Source organism: Saccopteryx bilineata, chromosome 7 (genome assembly GCF_036850765.1).
Source record: "Saccopteryx bilineata isolate mSacBil1 chromosome 7, mSacBil1_pri_phased_curated, whole genome shotgun sequence".
NCBI classification, from domain to species: domain Eukaryota; kingdom Metazoa; phylum Chordata; class Mammalia; order Chiroptera; family Emballonuridae; genus Saccopteryx; species Saccopteryx bilineata.
Genome location: NC_089496.1, coordinates 67537971 through 67557402, shown reverse-complemented (window position 1 = coordinate 67557402; position 19432 = coordinate 67537971). Strand labels below are relative to the sequence as shown.

Here is a 19432-nt window from a genome sequence, read left to right as displayed (position 1 = left end):
TCCAGTGTCATTTCTCTGCCTCCTAGAAGGAGGCATGTTCTTAAAAGAGCCATTCAGTAGAATTAGCTGGCCTGTTTTCCCCGTGGAGGTGGGGTGGTGGTGGTGGACCGGGTAGGGGGGCCTCCCTGTCTTTCTCCTTCCCTCCACTCCTCAAGTAGGTTATTTTCAGTCCCTTTATGTGGCCACAAGGACAGAGCCATTTAACCACACCCATGATCTCCTTTGGGGGTGGGGCCATCAGAGGATTTTCCTTCCCTGGAATTAAAGACCTGCCCTCTGACCTGTCCTAGTTTGGAGTTGGTGAGTGGGGAATCCCCTCACCCCAGAGGAGGTAGAGAGTGTCAAGAGAGATGACTTCCATAATCAGTTGCTACAAAAATTCTCAAAACTCGATAAAAAAAGAAGTTTAACATCTAATAGTCTGCAGATCCAGAAAGCCTGGGATCCGGGTGGGTTTCCTTCCCACTGAGCTATCCCGAGTTCTCCGCCTGGAATCAGAAGGGGATTTAGAAGCGAAGAGCTGCCCCTAGCGAATACCTTGCATGCTCAGGCAGGAAAGAAAGCGGGTGAGGATCTGATCCCGCAGACGGGAGCCTCCGCCCTGCGTGCTCCGCGTGGAGGAGGCGCGCTGCGGCGCTGCGCCTGGCCCGGAGGGGGGGGGCAGGCGGCGGCGTGGGCGCTGTGTTGCAGGTGCGACACCCTCGGACTCCTGCCTCTGTTGGGATTGCCAGGGTTGCCGCTGCTTTGCCCGCACCCGGTGGCGGCCGCCTGCGGATTGCCCACCCAGGTAGGGGATGGCGCTGCTCGCTCCCGTGCGTGCAGACTCGCCTGCGCGCAGGCTGGGGGCTTCCGGGCTCGCCTGCCGTGGCTGAAACATACAAGCTGGTACCTCTGGATGTTGGTAGTAAATGGCACAAAAGACTGGGGAGAATCTTGGAAAAGCAAAGACTTGCTGCCCTCCGCTCGGGGCTGCGCGCTTCTGTAAAGGTGGCGTTCCTAAGGGCTGTTTTGAACACCCCGTTTGAACTGTTAGCTCCATACATAGTTTTGTAACTTATTCGACTAATATTTCTAACTCCGCTTCACTAAGCCACCGCTTTTAGTTTCAATTCTACCCCTAGGAGATGCTTTTTGTTGTCACTGTTGGCTTCTTCTTCAAGAACAGATGAGAAACACGCGAATACTTGGTGGCTCTGGGTTGGGATTCATGAATGTGCATTTGTGTGTGTGGAGGGCGCCCTCCGCGGGAGTGGGAGCGGCTTCTTAGGGACGCAGAGGATTTGTTTGTAGATGGATTTCAGCGCTAGGGAAAGAACACGGTTTGTTCTGCAGGGCTGCGCGAGCAAATGCCTTTAGCCAGGGAGGAGCAAGGCACTGCTGTTTCTTCCGCAGACCGGTATAAGATATCTCTGCTGTCCAGGGTTCAGCCGAGCTGCTGAAACGCGATCCTTTAACCAGAAATCACAGATGCAAACTAGCTCCGTTTACAGGTAACTTAACTGGTGTCTTGGACTCTGATGGGATTGGGTGGGGCGCTGTGGAATGTCTGCTCGTTTTTCTTTTTCTTTTTCTGAAGCCTGTTGGGGAGGTAAATGTGGGTGGCTCTGAGGTTGCGCGAGTGGCAGGTGAGGGATGAGAGGTGTGTGTGTATGGGAGAGAACTGGTCATTGTCCTTCTGGTCTGCAGGGGTCTCTTGGATGTTTGGGCTTCCTGCCCTTTGGATGAGAGGTGCCTTGTCCTGTTGGCTCCAGCCAATGCAGCAGATATAGTGGAGGGTCTTTCTGCATCTTTCTTGAGTCAGCAAACACTCACCCGGCCCCGGTATATGCCAGAGGCTGGATTAATCCTCGGGGAGGCAGAGGTGATGCAAACACAGCCCAGACTCCCCCTGTAGCTCACACCTGGTGGGGGAAAAACACCTGTAATGCTGAGGTATGATAAGTTTAGTACTGCAGGTTTGCAAAGAGAGGGGCGCGGGCAGAGAAGGAGTAGGAATTCATTGTGGCAGGAGTTGTTTTAAAAATGAAGCCCTCATCAATGAGGCATGGCATGGGTTCCAGTAGGAATGGGGTCCCTCTCTTGGTCCCATGTCTGTGAGCCACCCAGATCATCCTCCCACCCATCAACATCACCACCACTGGCTGGGCACAGCGTTACCGGTCATAGCAGAGCCTGCATTTGTAGGACGTGACCAGACCCCAGTAGATACAGACCGACCTAGGCCGACACCAAAGGAGAAATGCATTCAGTGCGGGTCAGGCTATGCTTTTTTGTTTGTTTGTTTGTTTTAAGTGGATTGTTTTTAAAGTTCTAGGACCAGGAAGGTTTTGAAACAGTAGTTCACAAAAGCAGGGATTCTGGAAAATTCTTTGGAAGCCTCAGAGCAGATGAGTATCTGCTTTTTCCCCCCCTTGGGTCTCTGACCTGTCTGCTTGTCCCAGCCCAATTCGAAGAGAAGCTCTGACTTTGTCTCTACCTGGTGGGCTGAAGGAAAGCTAAATCTGTTGCTACTGATCTTCTCTGGGAGGTGGAAATCCAGCCTCATGGACGTTCCCTCCTGGACAAAAGCTGTGATGGGTAATGAAAAATGATAGAACGCAGAGCTCTGTGTTACGCATGTTTGCCAGTAAAGCGTATCACATGCGTTTTGTCACCTAAACAAGCCATCGTTAAGGTATTTAAAAAGCAGACTTGTGCCCTTCAAGGAGTGTGGGCTGGATGATCAGACAGACCTAGCTGAGTGTCTCAGGCCGGTTCCTTAGCCTCTCTGAGCTTTGCTTTCCTGTATGTCTGTGTAATGGAGATAGCAACAAAGTTGTTATAAGAATGATGTCGAAAGTACTTAAAAATATTCATTCATTGTGAAATGATTGTCATGTGCAAGTAACTGGGCATGAGTAGGTGCTCAAGAAATGGCAGTTTATTCAATGAGTGCCTACTATGTGCTAGGAACTGCCCTATGTGAGGGGAATACACATTTGAACTAAATAATCTCTCTCAAAGAGCTTAACTGGTGTGTGTATGTGTGTGTGTGTGTGTGTGTGTGTAAGATAATGGACAAATAAATAACTAGATAGTGTATCAGCCGATGATGCATTATAATGGAGAGAATTAAAGTAAGGTTAAAAAGAATTGGGAGTGCTGCCAGAGGGCATGTTAAGGATTGTTATTTTTTTTTGCAGCTTGGTCAGGGAAGGCTTTGCTGATAAGTGACATTTGACCAGAGCCCTGGGGAATGAGGGGGAGCCAGGCAGATGTCTAAGGGTGAGCATTCTGGGCATTTTGAACCTTTGTCTGTGTTTGTTTCCTTTCTCTTCACAATGAAAGAAAGGGTGACCTTTATTGAATAGTCCCGCAGGTATTGTCCTTCCTGGTTATTTATTATCCCTTTTTCCCTGAGAACAATAATAGTTTCTATGGTTATAGAAAGGTGTTGGAATCAACTGAAATGCACAGACCTCTGGTGCACCACAGAATTCATTTATATAATATCATATGATGAATTTGTTTGAGGCTTTCATCTTGTAGGCTTAATGTGAAGGTCAGTTCACTGCCAAGTCCCTTGGAGACTTTGTTTTTCCAAAGAGCTCCATCCCACAGGGTGAATCTTGCACCCTCAGTGCTGTAGGGCTTCTGCAGAGTGTTTCATAGACAAAAGTGGGGCCAGATGCTTGAGAACTTTGTCAGAGTGTCTGTGAAATAGGATGTGGTGAGGTGGGGTCAGGATCAGTGTGGCTGGCTGAGTGTCCCCTAAGTCACCTCAGAAGGTGACATTTACCCCTGTGAATTTCCCCCATGTGAGGTTTTGGTTTTAGTCTTGCTGCCTCAGGAACCTGATCTGTCTCTCTGGGTCACATGACCGTGAGCTGGCTCACCTGCATGCCAGTCTATTGGTTTGCAGTGGCTGAGATATTGTTCGGCACGGCTAGTGTGTCTTCCTCCTGCAGATTTCCCTTCATGAGAACCAACTCACAAGGAGGAGGATTCCCTGGTGAACACATACTCGGAGCAAAGAGCTTAGGTGTCTACTATAAAGACTGCTTGCACCACACACATTAGGGGTGATCTTGCTGAGGGGACTACAGAACAAACCACTCCAAAACTTAGTGGCTTAAGACAGCAATCATTATTTTCTTACATGTCTGCGGAGTGGCTGGGCAGTTCAACAGATCTGGATTGTGCTTGGTTGATCTCAGCTGGGTTTGCTCATGTGATTTTGGTCTGCTGATGGTCTGGCCAAGGGATGACTGCTTTAGGATGACGTCAGCTGGGATGACTTGACTCTGTTCCATGTGATCTCTCATCTGCCAACAGGTGAGCCATGTTGATATGGAAGGTTAGGGGTCCAAGTGAGAGTGGACATTTGCATGATCTCTTGAGCTTATAACTGGCATACTGTCACTTCATTCTTGTATGTAGACAAAACTAAGTCACAAGACAAGCCCAGAGTGAAGGAATAGGGAGTAGATTCCACTTTTTTTTTCTTCTTTTTTGAAGTGAGAGTAGGGGAGAAAAAAAGACAGACTCTCACATGCGCCCTGACCGGGACCCACCCAGCAACCCCCTCTGGGGCCAATGCTCTGCCCATCTGGGGCCATGCTTGCAAATGAGCTATTTTTAGTGCCTGAGGCAGAGGCCCCACAGAACCATTTCAGTGCCCAGGGTTGATGTGCTCAAATCAATCAAGCCATGGCTGTGGGAGAAAAAGAGAGAGAAAGAGAAGGGGGAATGGGAGGGGTGGAAAGCAGATGGTCTTCTCTCGTGTGCCCTGACCAGGAATTGAAACTAGGACATCCACAGGCTGGGCCGATGCTCTACCACTGTGTCAACCAGCTAGGGCTAGACTCCCCTTCTTGAAGGGAGGAGTGACATAGTCATATTACGAATAATGTGAATCCAGGGAGAGGAAGGGTTGGGGATATTTTTTGCAATCTCTTTACTGTAAGGACCTTAATATTTAAAGCCCTCTTGGTTAAGGCTCCTATTTCCCCTGGTCTCTGCTTGAATGGGCAACACCTACAACTTGTCCTTTTTCTCTTTCTCCTGGGTTCCGAAGGCTGACCTACTTTAGACATATATTCATTCATCAAATATTTGTTGAATGTTCTCAGTGTGCCGAACTTGTTACAGGCAGGGAATACAGCAGTAAAAATCACGTGATCCTTCCTCAGGAAGCATCCATTCTAGTTGGGAGGAGATAAATAATATGTAGGTAAACAAGTGAATGTTTAATGTCAGGCGATGAAAGAACATCAAGGAGGGAAGGGAAGATGGGGAACACCACATGGTTGAGTGGGGGTAGGGAAGCAGGGTAGAATTGGAGGTGGGCATTCTATATAATGCATATCTGGGGAAAGGACTCCTCCAGGCAGGGGAAATAAGTGCAAAGGCCCTGAGGCAACGAGTGTTGGCATATTCTGAGAACAGCAAGGAGACTTGTGTAGAAGCAACTGGGAGACAGGAAGCAGAGTAGAAGATGAGCTCAGACAATTAGCAGGGAGCTAGGCAATACAGGGTCTGGTAGGGACTCCTGTGGATCTTGGCTTTTACTCTGAGCAAGATAGGACGCCACCGGAAGACTCTGAGCACAGGTTGTCATTGCCTGGTTTATGCTTTCTACTAAGCACTTGCATTTTAGACCTCAGAATAGACTCTAAGGGGACCAGGGGTGAACACAGGGAGATGCATCATGCAGCTACTGCTGCGATCCAGGTGAGAGAGAATGGCAGTTTGGACCAAGGGTGGAATGGCTGAGACAGTGAGAAGTAACCAGTGTCTGGATTATGTGTGTTTGATGATAGAGGAGATGGGACTTGCTGATGGGTTTAGATTTAGGGGATGAGAGAAAGAAAGGAGTCAAGGATGACTCTACATATTTTGAGCTGAGCAACCGGAAGGAGTTGCCCTTTGCCGAGATGGAAAAGGAGCTGCGATGGGGCTCAATAGGCCATCCAGTGGGGGATGTTAAGTAGATAGTTGTATATGTGAGTCCAGAGTTGAAGCAAGAGGTCTAAGAAGGAGATATACATTTGAGCACCATCGGCATGTTACTTATTTGTTGCTTTAACGAGCCAAGCCACTACCATCTCAGCAGTGCCCAGAATGTTGCCTGGTACCTAGAATGCGCTCAATGAATTTTTATTGAATGAATGAATCCAATCATTTAATCACCAGAGGTGACTGCATGTCTTTGCTTCAGTGGATCTTGAAGTGTAACTCTCTGAACTTACCCTTTCTTTCTAAGGTCTCCTGGGAGCCTAACTATGGATCTCCTGGTCTAAAAACAGACTTTAAACATGAAGGCTCCAGTTGCTGATATCTTACAGAAAGCAATGTGCAGTGACAAGTAAAAGAGAAAAACGAGTGGGAACCAAAAAATAGCTCATACTTTCAAAAAAAAAAAAAAAAAAAGGAGACAGAATCCTCTGGAGAGAGGTGGCTGAAATTCAGGGGTGTGATGTTCTTGGTTTATTATTGTACTGCTCTTGATGTAAGATTGAGCAGGAGCAGGGCAGAATCTTGAAAAAGGGAGATATTTATTTAAATTGATTTTATGCTAAGTGAAAAGGTGTCACCAGCTTGCCTGGAAGAAAAGAAGCTCATATCTATAGCATTTTGCATAATGTAGTCCTGTTTATAAAAGGAGAGAAGTAGACGTATAGCTTTATAGGAAAAGGGGCTGGAATGACTCCAACCTCAGAGCTGGGGTGCTGCCCATTTCCTCCCTATGGTGTGGCTGAACACGGGGAGTGTGAGTTTTGCTTGCCCTGATGTGGGTGGGGGGACAACTGCAAATGTTTTCCTCTGTGTGGGTGGGCAACGGTGGAAAGACATAACGGAAGTCCAGTGGGTTTGATATCAGAACTGGGTTTGAACTCAAGCTTTATGATTTGATAGTTGTATCAACATGAGCAAGTTATTTTAATATCTCTGGGCCTCAGGTTCCTCAGGTGTAAGATGATGACGGTGGTGCTAATGGTGATGATGATGATGATGATGATGATGATGAAGAAGAGGATTATGGTGGTGGTAGTAATAATACTCAGGTACCCTTCAGTACCTCAAGTCCTTCATGCCCCTGGTCTTGGAAATAGGTTAGTCTGAAGGTTAATTAAGGGATAAGCATACTTGCTGAGGGACTTAAGGATTCTGTGTGAAGAGAGAGTTGAACACCTGCCATTTAATGTCACCAGTGCTGTTGAGAAGATGATTGATGACTTGCATGGGGCCCATGATGTTTGAAATGAAGCCAGTGGATAATAATCAGCCTTCTAGTCTCGTCAATAAACCGACCCCACTAGCTCAGCTCTGCCATATCCTATAGTTTATTTTGGAATTCCGTGTGAAAATTTCTGCGTCAGTCTGCCCATGGTGTCTTCTATTGCAAAAGTCTGCTGTTCTCCCTGTCTCGGGAGCGTAGTAGGCACACAGTAGATAGTTATTAGACACACAGATGAGTAAATGCTGTTATGGTGTTCTATTGCCCAAGCCTCTTCCCAATTATCCCACACTGGCCTCGGTAAGAAATGAGAGCTTAAGTGACAGCGATGAGCTGAGTCTTTAGCACCTAGTAGGTACTTAGCAGCTAATGGTTTCTGTTCTTTCCATCCTCAGCCTCCATGCCCTTGCTGTCATTCTGGCCTCCTCTTGATCCAGGAACATACACCCAATGTTTCCTTGGAGCTTTCAAATACCTCAGCAGCAAAGGGTAAGTCTCCCTTGCTGCCTTGGTCATTGGTTACAGCTCAGCCAACAGCATCTCCTGAGAGCATTCAAGACCCTTGTCATGGGTCCCTCCTTCAACTTATCATGCACAAGCCTGTGGGCTTCCTATTTTCTGTAGAAACTCCTCGCCACCCACTTCCTGTTCCCTTCAGTAGGTAGAGTTTGCTTCTGTCTTGAGTGGCAGTGGAGAGTGGCAGGCGGTAACTTTCTTTTCCCAAAAGCCCATTGAAAATTCTCCCCCTTTGATTCCCGGTCAGGGCACACAGGAGAAGCGACCATCTGCTTCTCTATCCCTTCCCCTTCTCGCTCCCTTCCACTCTCTTCCCCTTTTGCAGCCATGGCTCAAATGATTCCAGCAAGTTGGCCCTGAGCACTGAGGATGGTTCCTTGGCCTCGCCTCAGGTGCTAAAATAGCTCGATTGTGAGCATGGCTACTGATGGCAGAGCATCGCCCCCTAGTGGGCTTGCTGGGTGGATCCCTGTCAAGGTTTATGCAGGAGTCTGTCTGTCTGCCTCCCTGCTGCTCACTTAATTAAAAAAGAAAAGAAATTCTTCCCTAAATGGTGATTGTGTAAGCTATCATAAATAGACTTGAACTTAACTTTTTTTTTGTATTTTTCTGAAGTTGGAAATGGGGAGGCAGTCAGACAGACTCCCGCATGTGCCCGATCAGGATCCACCTGGCACGCCCACCAGGGGGCGATGCTCTGTCCATCTGGGGCGTCGCTCCATTGCAACCAGAGCCATTCTAGCACCTGAGGCAGAGGCCACAGAGCATTCCTCAGTGCCCGGGCCAACTTTGCTCCAATGGGGCCTTGTCTGCAGGAGGGGAAGAGAGAGGCAGAGAGGAAAGAGAGGGGGAGGGGTGTAGAAGCAGATGGGCGCTTCTCCTGTGTGCCCTGGCCGGGAATTGAACCTGGGACTCCTGCATGCCAGGCCGACACTCTACCACTGAGCCAACCGGCCAGGGCCTTAACTTTTTTTTTGAGAGAGTGAGACACAAAAGGAGGGAGAGGGTGAGAAGCATCAACTCACAGCTGCTTTCACTTTGGTTGTGCATTGATTGCTTCTTTCTGATTTTTTTTAAATTTTTTATTTATTCATTTTAGAGAGGAGAGGGAGAGACAGAGAGAGGAGAGACAGAGAGAGAAGGGGGGGAGGAGCTGGAAGCATCAACTCCCATATGTGCCTTGACCAGGCAAGCCCAGGGTTTCAAACCGGCGACCTCAGCATTTCCAGGTCGACTCTTTATCCACTGCGCCACCACAGGTCAGGCTTGATTGCTGCTTGTACGTGCCTTGACCAGGGCCAGGCCAGTGTCCTCTTGCTCGAACTAGTGGCCTTTGGCTTTTTGTGCCAGCTCAAGCTGGTGAGCTTTGGGATCATGTGGATGATCACTTGCTCAAGCCGGCGACCATGAGCTGATGAGCCCGTGCCGAGAGCCAGTGACCTCAAGCCTTTGATCCAGTGACGTCAGTAGTCTGGGTCGATGCTTTATCCACTGCGCCAACACTGGTCAGGTAAACTGCACTTCGTTTAGGAGCTGGGTCAATACAGGCCACATACTTTCTCTCATTTCCGTTCTATAGATGGGAAACCCGAGGCCAAGAGAAGAGAAATCACAGATAAAAGTTCCCTGGGAGAAGTGAACGCACAACCTCATTTCTTTAATTTTTTTTAAAAAATTATTTTATTGAGAGAGGAAGGGTGAGAGAGAGATAGGGACATGGATCTGTTCCTGTATCTGCCCTGACCAGGGGTTGAACTCGTAACCTCTGTACTTCGGGACGATGCTCTGACCAACTGAGTTATCCAGCCAGGGCCACGACCTCATTTCTCTTGCTTCCAGCTCTCTATAGATGCAAGAGGAAGTAATTTAGCCAGACCTCTGGGACCTTCTTGAGTCACAGATATCTGGGCCTGGAATTTGTCTGTCCAAGCTGGGAGCCGCTTCTTGTGTCAACTCCAGATAGTCTGTATGTTGGCAGGAGCCCTGGGTTCTGCAAACTCCCCTAGGCAGGGATCCTGTCAGGTTTCAAGGCCCTTATACAGAATCCTGCTCAGGAATATTGCTGAGGAGAAGGAAAAGAGCCTGTCCTCGGATAAATGTGCCATCCATCAACAGCCCCGAGTGTGCAGGCCTTGTTTCCGTGAATACTTCACGGGCAGGCGCCTTCTCAGATCCAGAACAAGTCCAGGGCAATGGAAGGACGTATGTGAAATATAAGGGGTCTTAGTGTCTCAGAGCTGAAGGGACCTTGCAGAGCAGGAATCTACACTTGTTACTAAGCGAAGAGGGAGCTGAGTCTAGAGAAAGAAATGACTTAGTTAATAATACACTAAGTTCATGATAGAGAGATGATCAAAGCCCCAATCAGGGCTGTAGCAACATAAAGTCGTCATCTGAGGGTAGAGGTCAAGAGAAAACAGGAAAACAGGGCCGGGGTCCTCTTGCTTGTTATGCTTACAAATCCACAACTAATTTTCACAGGCGTGTGAGAGCCCTGTCAACAGTGTCCTCTGAAAAACCCCGTAGGATCTCTCCTGCCAGTTCCCAAAGCCCAGGCCCAGCGAAAGCTGCTCTTCCTCAGCCCGCGGCCCCTGCGATCCCACCATGCGTGGCATGAGGCTGTGGCCTCTCTCCTGGTCCTGGTCCTGGTCCTGGTCCTGGGTGCAGCAGATGGCACCGAGGAACAGAGCCCAGCTGGCGTGTGGGCGGCTCTGGGGAGAGGAAATAGCCTTGCGGGATGGTGTGCTCTGGGCAGGCCGCTAGGCCCAGGGATGGGCTGGAGAGGTCACAGCAATGTCAGGAACGCCTGAACTTGGCCCTGACGGGTGCAAGGGCCTCTGTTCCACTCCTACCCCACCCCCGCCCCTTGATAGGGAGTGATGAATGCATCCCACCCAGGGTCACTGGAAGGTTCCATGGTTTAAATACAAACATTTATCTATTTATAATAAATAAAGCAGAAAAATTAAGTGTTAAGGAAAGGGAAGCTATAGGAAAGCAATGTAAGAGCAGAGGCTTAAAAATTAAAGTGATAGGAGATTACAAGAGGAACAATGAAGCCTGAGCAGGCGGTGGCGCAGTGGATAGAGCATTGGCCTGGGACACAGAGGACCCAGGTTCAAAACCTCGAGGTTACTGGCTTGAGCACGGGCTCACCACCTTGAGCATGAGGTGGCTGGCTTGAGTGTGGGGTCATAGACATGACCCCATGGTCTCTGGCTTGAGCCCGAGGTCGCTGGCTTAAGCCCAAGGCTTGACAAAGGGTCACTGGCTCAGCTGCAGCTCCCCCAGTCAAGGCACATATGAGAAAGCAATCAATGAACAACTAAGGTGCCACAATTACCAGTTGATGCTTCTCATCTCTCTCTCTTCTTGTCTGTCTGTCCCTGTCTCTCTTTCTCTCTTGCAAAAAAACCCCTCAAAAAACCCAGAATGATGGAGAGGTGGATTAGAAAGGGTCAGAAGCAGTGTAGACACGATTGCTACTGAGCAGGCTCTCCTCTCACTGCCCGTGATGGGGAACTTTTATTTTCCCTTTTGGGGTGGTGCTGGTCAGTCTCTGGCAGAGAGGCAGTGCAGGGCTCCGGTCCTCATGTCACAGTATTGGTGGCTTCCTGTTTTCACAGTGGCCTCTTGTTTCCCCATCTGTGAAGTAGTCATAGTAAATTCTACTTTCCGGAGTTATTGAGGGGCATGTCTCAAAGAGGTAATGGTTGTCTAGGGCTTAGACGGTACGGGCGCTTTCCCGCTGGGCTGAAGCTCTGTGGGAGCTGGGATTGTGTCGTCCTGGAGCTCTGATGTCCAACCCGGTTCCTGGCACACAGCAGGTGCTCCCGGGTTAGTTATTTACCAACCTGGAACACCTCAAAGAAACCTGCGCATTTCAGAGCTGAAAGGCTGTAGCCCTGAATTGGAGAATGGAGACAGGTGGGGGAATGTGGAGAGGGTCAAGCACCTTGACCTTGGGGTGCTGGAGGGTTCAACCGTCACCTTCCTGAAAGGGGTTCCAGTGCAAGACTTTGCAAGAGGAGGCGGAGGTGCTTCATGTTTCTAGCGTCGTGCTTGGGACTGCTCTATATTTGGATGATGACTCTTGTCTGAGGGTTAATCCTCTTTGTCCCAGACATCCAGCTGGGGGATTAACTGCTTAAAACTCCAAGCCTCACTGGCCCTGACAATGTGAGCTTTGTGTTTGCCGAGGCCCAGGGCTTCCAGGGGTCAATTTCTATTGATCCGACACAACACGCAAGGCTCCTTTGTCGTTATTTAATCCCAGCCTCTTAATACAGTGGAGGGGAGGTAACTCATTTCCCGTGGCAGATTTATGATCAGAACGCCCGTTTCCAGTTTGGAGTTCTCTCTGCTCTGTGCTGGTCTGCAATGAAGGGTTCGGGGAAAGGGGTTTGACTGAAAAAGCAAAAGCAGTGACTCCAGGACCCGTGTCAATTCCATGGGCTCTGGGGACATCTGCAGTCTGTCTGGGAGAGGTCCAGCCTGCTCCCTTGCTCATAGGTGGGCTACATAGAAACCCCTGCAAAGGGGCTGAGTCCCCCCAACCGCTTTCTGGGTGTTGTGCTCAGCTCAAGATTTGCATTCTGGAGTGGGAACGAGACCTGCCTAGCCCAGCCGGGGGTCACATTGCCACACCTGGGGCCACCCCAACTGTGCGTCCCACAGGGAATGAGGGAAGAGGAGGCCCTCAAAGGAAAACGGAGGACCTGTTAGCAAAACACAGGGACATGGTGGCTGGGTGGGCAAAACCCAGAGTCCACCACACACACTGAGCTGGCTTGCCTCGCTGGACCAGAGATGACAAAGTGTCAGCCTTGTTGGTGAGTGTCAAAGACTTTTAAAGTCTGGCTGCATCTCCTGTCTTTCTTTCTGAGAGAGAGAGAGACAGACAGACAGGAAGGGAGAGAGATGAGAAGCATCAACTTGTAGCTGTATCACCTTAGTTGTTCAGTGATTGCTTTCTCATATGTGCCTTGAGGGGGCGCTCCAGCTGAGCCAATGACCCCCTTGCTCAAGCCAGTGACCTCGGGGATTCAAACCTGGGACCTCAGCATCCCAGGTCAGTGCTCTGTCCCCTGCGCCACAACTGGTCAGGCTTTTCCTTTCTTTTTGAAGGGATTCCAACTTTCATAACCCTGTCCTTGCTTGCCCTAACCTTACATTTGAAGAATTAAAATATGCAAAATTCAAAGACTGAGTCCCCGTCTTGGCCAGACAGCTCAGTTGGTTGGAACCATCATCCCAAAGAGCAGAGGTTTGATCTCCAGTCAGGACATGTACAGGAATGGATTGATGTTCTTGTCTCTCTCCCTTCCTCTCTTGCTTAAAAAAAAAAAAAAAAAAAAAAAAAGTATAAAAAATAATGATTGAGTCTTTGCTCTCTTAAATCTCTTTACATCTGTTTGTTAAGCAAATATTTATTAACTGCCCACTGCAGTAGCCATTGGAGTTACTGGTAAGTCAAGGAAACCTGGTCCTTTCTCTCAGAATCGCTACCTGTGTATAACTTGAAGAGCTGTAAGCTCCACGGCTGCCCATCAGGGGTACCAACTTTGGTTTAAAGAAAAAAGCGTATTGTTGAATCACGTTGACGAATTATTCTGCCAAAGAACATGACTTTGCATTCTCCCCGTGCACAGAACATCTTAGAAGTTGAAGAGTAAAAAAGATCCATCTTGGGACTAACTAGACTGCCTGCTACTCTGTTCTCTCGGAACTGGGAACGAGTGGGTGGTCTTCACTCGCCGGCTGTGAATGGGAACTGGCACCAGACGCCGCTTTGTTTTGTGTGGCGGTGTTTGAACACCGGACAGCATATTGCTTTGCTATTATCAGGTTATTTGTATAATCCCAGCAGCTGGCAATTGTGAAATAATACAATATTCAAAAGAAAACCGCCGAGATATTTGCTCAGAGAAAATAAAAATAGGCAGAGGATGACGTGTGCTGAGCGAGGCTGTGCAGGGCATTGGACGCCTGCGCTTCACAAAGGCAGCCTTGTTCCTCGGGTAGAATTCCCCGTGGGACTTCCCTCCTCAAGGTTCAGCACAGGGTCATGCATTCTGGAAGGGAAGCTTGTCTCATTCTTTTGCACACACTGACAGAGCTAGGGAAATGGTTTCAGCCCTTGGGATCTGGTCAGGCTTGTGCTGGTAGGGAGCTCATCAGCGCCATTGTACCTTCAAGCCCAAGGTCAGCACTGGAGTGCAGACTTGGAAGAACACAGAGCTACCCCTCTCTCTCCTTCGGTTTTATGTTCTGTGGTGGTTAGAGTGTAGGGTTTGGAGTCAGATTATTGAGTGGAAGCTTATCTCCTTTTACTAAATGTGCTTAGAGCAGCGGTTCTCAACCTGTGGGTCGCGACCCCAGTGGGGTCGCCTAAAGCCATTGGAAAATACATAATGCATATCAGGTATTTACATTCCGAATCATAACTGTAGCAAAATTACACTTATGAAGTAGCCACCAAAATTATTTTTTGGTTTGGGGTCACCGCAACATGAGGAACTGTATTGCGGGGTCACGGCATTAGAAAGGTTGAAAACCACTGGCTTAGATGCTCTGTGCCTCATTTTTAAAAAATCTGTGAAACAAAGGTAATATTAATATTGATCTATATCATACAATTGTGAAGAGAAGTAAGTTAGGTGAGATAATATAGTGTTCAGTAAAATGTTGGGCATATAGCAAGTGTACCAGTTAGCTACTACTGCATAATAATGATGCTGCATAACAAACAGCCCCAAATATCTCAGTGGCTCCCACAACAGACATTGTTTATCTCACTCATGGGTTTTACAGTCAACTGGAGAGATTCTTCTTCATGTTGCAAGTCAGGTTCAAGTCTGCTCCAGTGTCTCTTTATCCAGCTATTGGCTGCTACTAGCAGCTTTTAGGGACATGTTCTTCTCATGGTAAATGATGGAGTCCAAGAAGGATGCCCAGCTACACTAGTATATTTAAAGCCTCTGTAGAGAGCATATTTGCTCATGTTCATTGCCCCAAGTCAGTGACACAGCCAAACGTAACATCAATGAGGTGGGAAGTATACTCCTGTCACCGTGGGAAACATGTCAATGTTACGCGGCTAAGAACGATAAGAATTATAATCCTATTACATGGGGGAGCAGAACTGGAAGTGATCATTTGGTCTACCAAAGCAAGTTGACTGTGTAACAGGAGGGGACTTTTCTGTTGTCTGAGAACTGGCATTCAGGGTGCAAATCTGAAAATAAAAAGCACTGTGCTTTTTAAAGCGAGCCACAAATAACAGTCTCCCTCGTGAGTTTCCAAGAAGTAACAACATTGGCTTTGGAACCCTCAAATCAAATCTCCCATGTCCACAGAAGTATACAGATGGAAGGGGAAGTGAGACTCTTTGGACTCTTGGCCTACAGGAAGTATTAGCTTGATGTGAAAGGCTTTTTGGTCCCCACAGAGTCAAGCTAAGGGCCTCTGAGACACTCCCCCGTGCAGACTGGGGATGCTAGAAAGGAGGCGGCAGTGGCATCTTGTACCTGGCTGAATGTGTGCTGACTTGCAAGCCGGCAGGCAGTCCCCTCCCCTGTGACACTAATAGAGCGGAGTGAACTTTGGAAGGGAGCTGTTTGGAGGGTTTGATGAGTACTCCGGAGTTTGCGCTTATGAAGATGTAGCAGAGGTCCCCAAACTTTTTACACAGGGGGCCAGTTCACTGTCCCTCAGACCGTTGGAGGGCCGCCACATACAGTGCTCCTCTCACTGACCACCAATGAAAGAGGTGCCCCTTCCGGGAGTGCGGCAGGGGGGCCAGATAAATGGCCTCAGGGGGCCACATGCAGCCCATGGGCCGTAGTTTGGGGACGCCTGATAGAGCCTGGTGCTTACTCGGAACTGGAAATTTGGGCAGGCAGGAGGCTAACTGGAATACCCCATACCCCCCGGGGAAAGATGGGGGGCAGTACCGTGCCAACGGAAGAAACAAATGTTTTGTTTTTCTTGTTGTTCCTTCCATGCATTGAGGGCTTAGGACAGTGCAGGAGGCTCCCTGGGAAGAGGTATAAGGCACTGGGAGGGAACAGAAGCCTCAGGGCTGTTCAGGCGGTAGCTGAATCATGACAGGGGATGCCTACCTGAAGAAGTGGCTGCTACTTGCATGAACAGCAGGTGGGTCTCCGAAGTGGGGCCCAGGGGTCCCTCTCTGAGAACCCCCTCAGCATGAAAGGGAGACCAAAGGGAGGCTGAACATGACCCCAGGAAAACTGGACACACAGAAGCCACTGGCTTCAGAGGGGCCAGTCTGAATACCAGGGAGGAACATCGCCATCATCATCATCATCATCAATCATTATTGTTATACTTCACTCATGTTCCAGGTTGAATGAACGAAATTCATCTATGTACAGTATTTCTTTCCTCCACGTCTGGCTCCCCTGCTAGCTCCTTCGCCCCTCCCTTCAGCTCTGTCTGGTGGCCTCACGAACTGTATGAATTGTGTGTACTGGGTGAGGAACTCCCTGGGCAGGAGGTTGAGCCAGGGCGTGGGTGTGCTGGCTGATCGGCTTGGGGCTCCAGCTTTCGCTGCTAACCCCCAGCGTCTGGCTGGCTGGCAGCAGATGGAGACTGCTGCAGGGTGCTCGGCCAAGTTGCAGGGTCCTAAATACATAAATAAAAATGCTGGCACCGAGCATAGTGTTGCAAAGAGCAAAGGGTTGGCATTTCTGGGGGAACAAGCTTTACCCAAACGGTATGAGCTGTCTTTTAAAAAGACACATCTTTTCCTAACTCGACAATCCCTTAGCCTTCGGGGAAGGATTAAATGGCTAAAGTGGATGAGGAAAGAAGGTAACTGTGCCTCAGGTACTCTGTCATTTAAGATGACTGTCATCTAAGGTATGGTGAGCGATTCATTTGTTCTCATGGTTAAATCCAGGCCGCTTGGTGACCTGCCTGAATTTAGCAAGTGACAAATTCCCCTCCTGGCTCTGGTTGTTACAAGCTAATATAACCCACAAATTGTGACTTATTCCAAGCCTGGCATTTGCAAGGGAATTTGAAATTACCCGAATTTATGGATGCAATTAGCGAATATTTAAAAACAAAACTCTAGGGATGGGGATAGGGAATTACAACAGTTACAGAAACTGCCAGTGTGTGTAATGTGCAGGCCAGGGCGGAGCCCAGGGACAGGGTACATCTTCACTGAGGGTTTTGGTTCCTGTTGTTTTTAATTGTCTTCTAGAGTCACCCATAATTCCTGGGGAGACTCTTTCTACCATTGTCTTCTGTGTCTGTTCTATTTCCTCATAATTTAACCATTTGATATTTTTTCTTTGCTGCCTGAAGAGGGACTTGGCAGCTGGGCCAACCAAACAGGGCCCCCACTGGCTGGAAAGGAAGAGGATTTGGCTTAAAAGAATGGAAGCCCACCTGACCAGGTGGTGGCGCAGTGGATAGAGCATCGGCCTGGGATGCTGAGGTCTCAGGTTCAAAACCTGAGGTCATCGGCTTGAGTGTAAGCTTGCCAGCTTGAGTGCAGGGTCGCTGGCTTGAGCGTAGGATCATCTACATGACCCCATGGTCACTGGCTTGAGCCCAAAGGTTGCTGGTTTGAAGCCCAAGGTCGCTGGCCTGAAGCCCAAGGTCACTGGCTTAAAGGCCAAGGTTGCTGGCTTGAGCAAAGGATCACTGGCTTGGCTGGAGCCCCCATCAAGGCACATATGAGAAAGCAATCAATGAACAACTAAGGTGTTGCAACAATGAGTTGATACTTTTCATTTCTTTCCCTTCCTGTCTTTCCCTCTCTCTCTCTCACTGAAAAAGAAAAAAAATGGAAGCACCTGAGAGCAGAACGTCATCTCTCTAGAACCACATGGGGCCTCGTTCCCACCGGGGATCACTTCCTCTGTGCTGCTCCCTTCCCTCCTGCACCCACTTCAAGAAAGCATCTATTAATATGAAGCCTATTTTTAAAAATAACACTTGTCCATTGACTCCAGGAGTCCGGCTACAAAGACTGTATTCCCAGTATCTGTTGTTCAGTCCTCACTTGACAAAATCCCGCTGTGTCAGGTCCTAGAAACATATTTCCCAGGTGAATTTCCCCCTAGGCCAGGGGTGTAGTGGAGGAGGTGGGACAGAAGCATAGAGACTGTTGCAGAATACGTGTTTATCACATACGTCCTTTCTCGCTCTGTTAAGACTTAAGTCGTGAGGCTTGCAGATGGGCCCCCAGACATCCTCCAGGGGGCTCAGTTGGGAATGCGGGGTGGGGTGGGGTGCCTGGTGTTCATTTCTCTGTGAGAATCATCTGTAATCACTCAGCTTTCTCCTGCTGGGCTGACTGCTCCATCCTGATGCCTTTGAGCCGTTTGGGCTCCGGTCCCTTGCTTATCTTCTATAGCAGTGGTTCCCCAACCTTTTTTGGGCCACGGACCGGTTTAATGTCAGAAAATATTTTCACGGACCCGGCCTTTAGGGTAGGACGGATAAATGTATCACGTGACCGAGACAAGCGTCAAGAGTGAGTCTTAGACAGATGTAACAGAGGGAATCTGGTCATTAAAAAAAAAATAAAACATCGTTCAGACTTAAATATAAATAAAACGGAAATAATGTAAGTTATTTATTCTTTCTCTGCGGACCGGTACCAAATGGCCCACGGACCGGTAGCGGTCCGAGGCCCGGGGGTTGGGGACCACTGTTGTATAGCACACTTGCTGAAGAGCCAGTGCCCCCCAACGCTGGCTTCCTCTCTTGTCCTTTCTGTTGCTTCTGGTTGCTTGCTTTGTCCTCTGAGTCATTCCACAGAACTGGGTGCCCCAGTTAAGCTACTTTGCATCTGGAGCTCACTTCTCCAACCTTGTGTCTGTTCCTTGTGCTGCACTTTCCAATGGATCTACTGAGATAAGAGCTTGAGGAAGAGTCAGTGTGGGTGGGCTGCAAAGCCAGAAAACCTGCACCTGTTTACCAGGAGTAACCTAGAAAGCCAAGGTCCATGCAGTCGTCACTCAGGGTCCCCCAGGCACACTGTGCTATTTGGGGGACACAAATGGGAGCAATTTGCATTTGTTGGATGCCAGTTATCTGCCTACCATTTGTTTGCGAAGGAGGAGACCTCTTTGTACTGTCTGACAAATCCCTGCAAGGTAGCAAGACATTCCCACCTTGCAGAAAAGCTAAGTCACTCCTCTGAAGTCTCCTGGTTGGTGCACGGTTGTGATCCAGGCCTTGGGATGCCTTACCCAGTGCTGTTTCTTCCCTTCTGGGCATGTCATCTCTACAGGTCTCCAGAGGTGAGCAAAGGGGGAGTACCCGGGAACAGGCTGAAGGTGCCTCAGAGGCCCCCTCCAGGGAGACAGTCCTGACAGTTGAGCCTACGTGCTTTGGGCCCCAGGCCAACCCACAAGTTACCCCTTTACCTGCAAATCACCTGGGCCCATGGAGAGCTGCCCCGATGCGCTTAGGGAAAACGAGGTGTGTTGTGTTGTCCTGGATGCCACCCCCTCGCGCGGTGTTTACTTTCGCCAGCTCCGAAAGGATGCTGTAAACCCTTGGGGAATACTTTGTTTATGTACCTCTGTGCCCCTCCTTGTGGCAGAGCTCTCCTGGTTTTAATACCGGGGTGCGCAAACTGTGTTTTGGCTTGCTGGTACTAGTTTGCTCTTCTTACCACATTCATTAGAATATTTATTAAGATTTAAATGA

General features: G+C 48.9%; 1 protein-coding gene across 7 annotated transcripts in view; it reads left to right on the top strand.

Annotated features, from left to right (window-relative positions):
* The first annotated feature begins 319 nt into the window (after positions 1–319).
* SV2B (synaptic vesicle glycoprotein 2B) overlaps positions 320–19432 on the top strand; it is a 143169-nt gene continuing 124056 nt past the window's right edge. For 3 of the 7 annotated variants that reach the window (XM_066238623.1, XM_066238626.1, XM_066238625.1), the window contains exon 1: positions 1314–1490. The gene's annotated coding sequence lies outside the window, so the exon portion shown is untranslated. The other 4 variants (XM_066238627.1, XM_066238629.1, XM_066238628.1 and 1 more) reach the window with 4 other exon arrangements.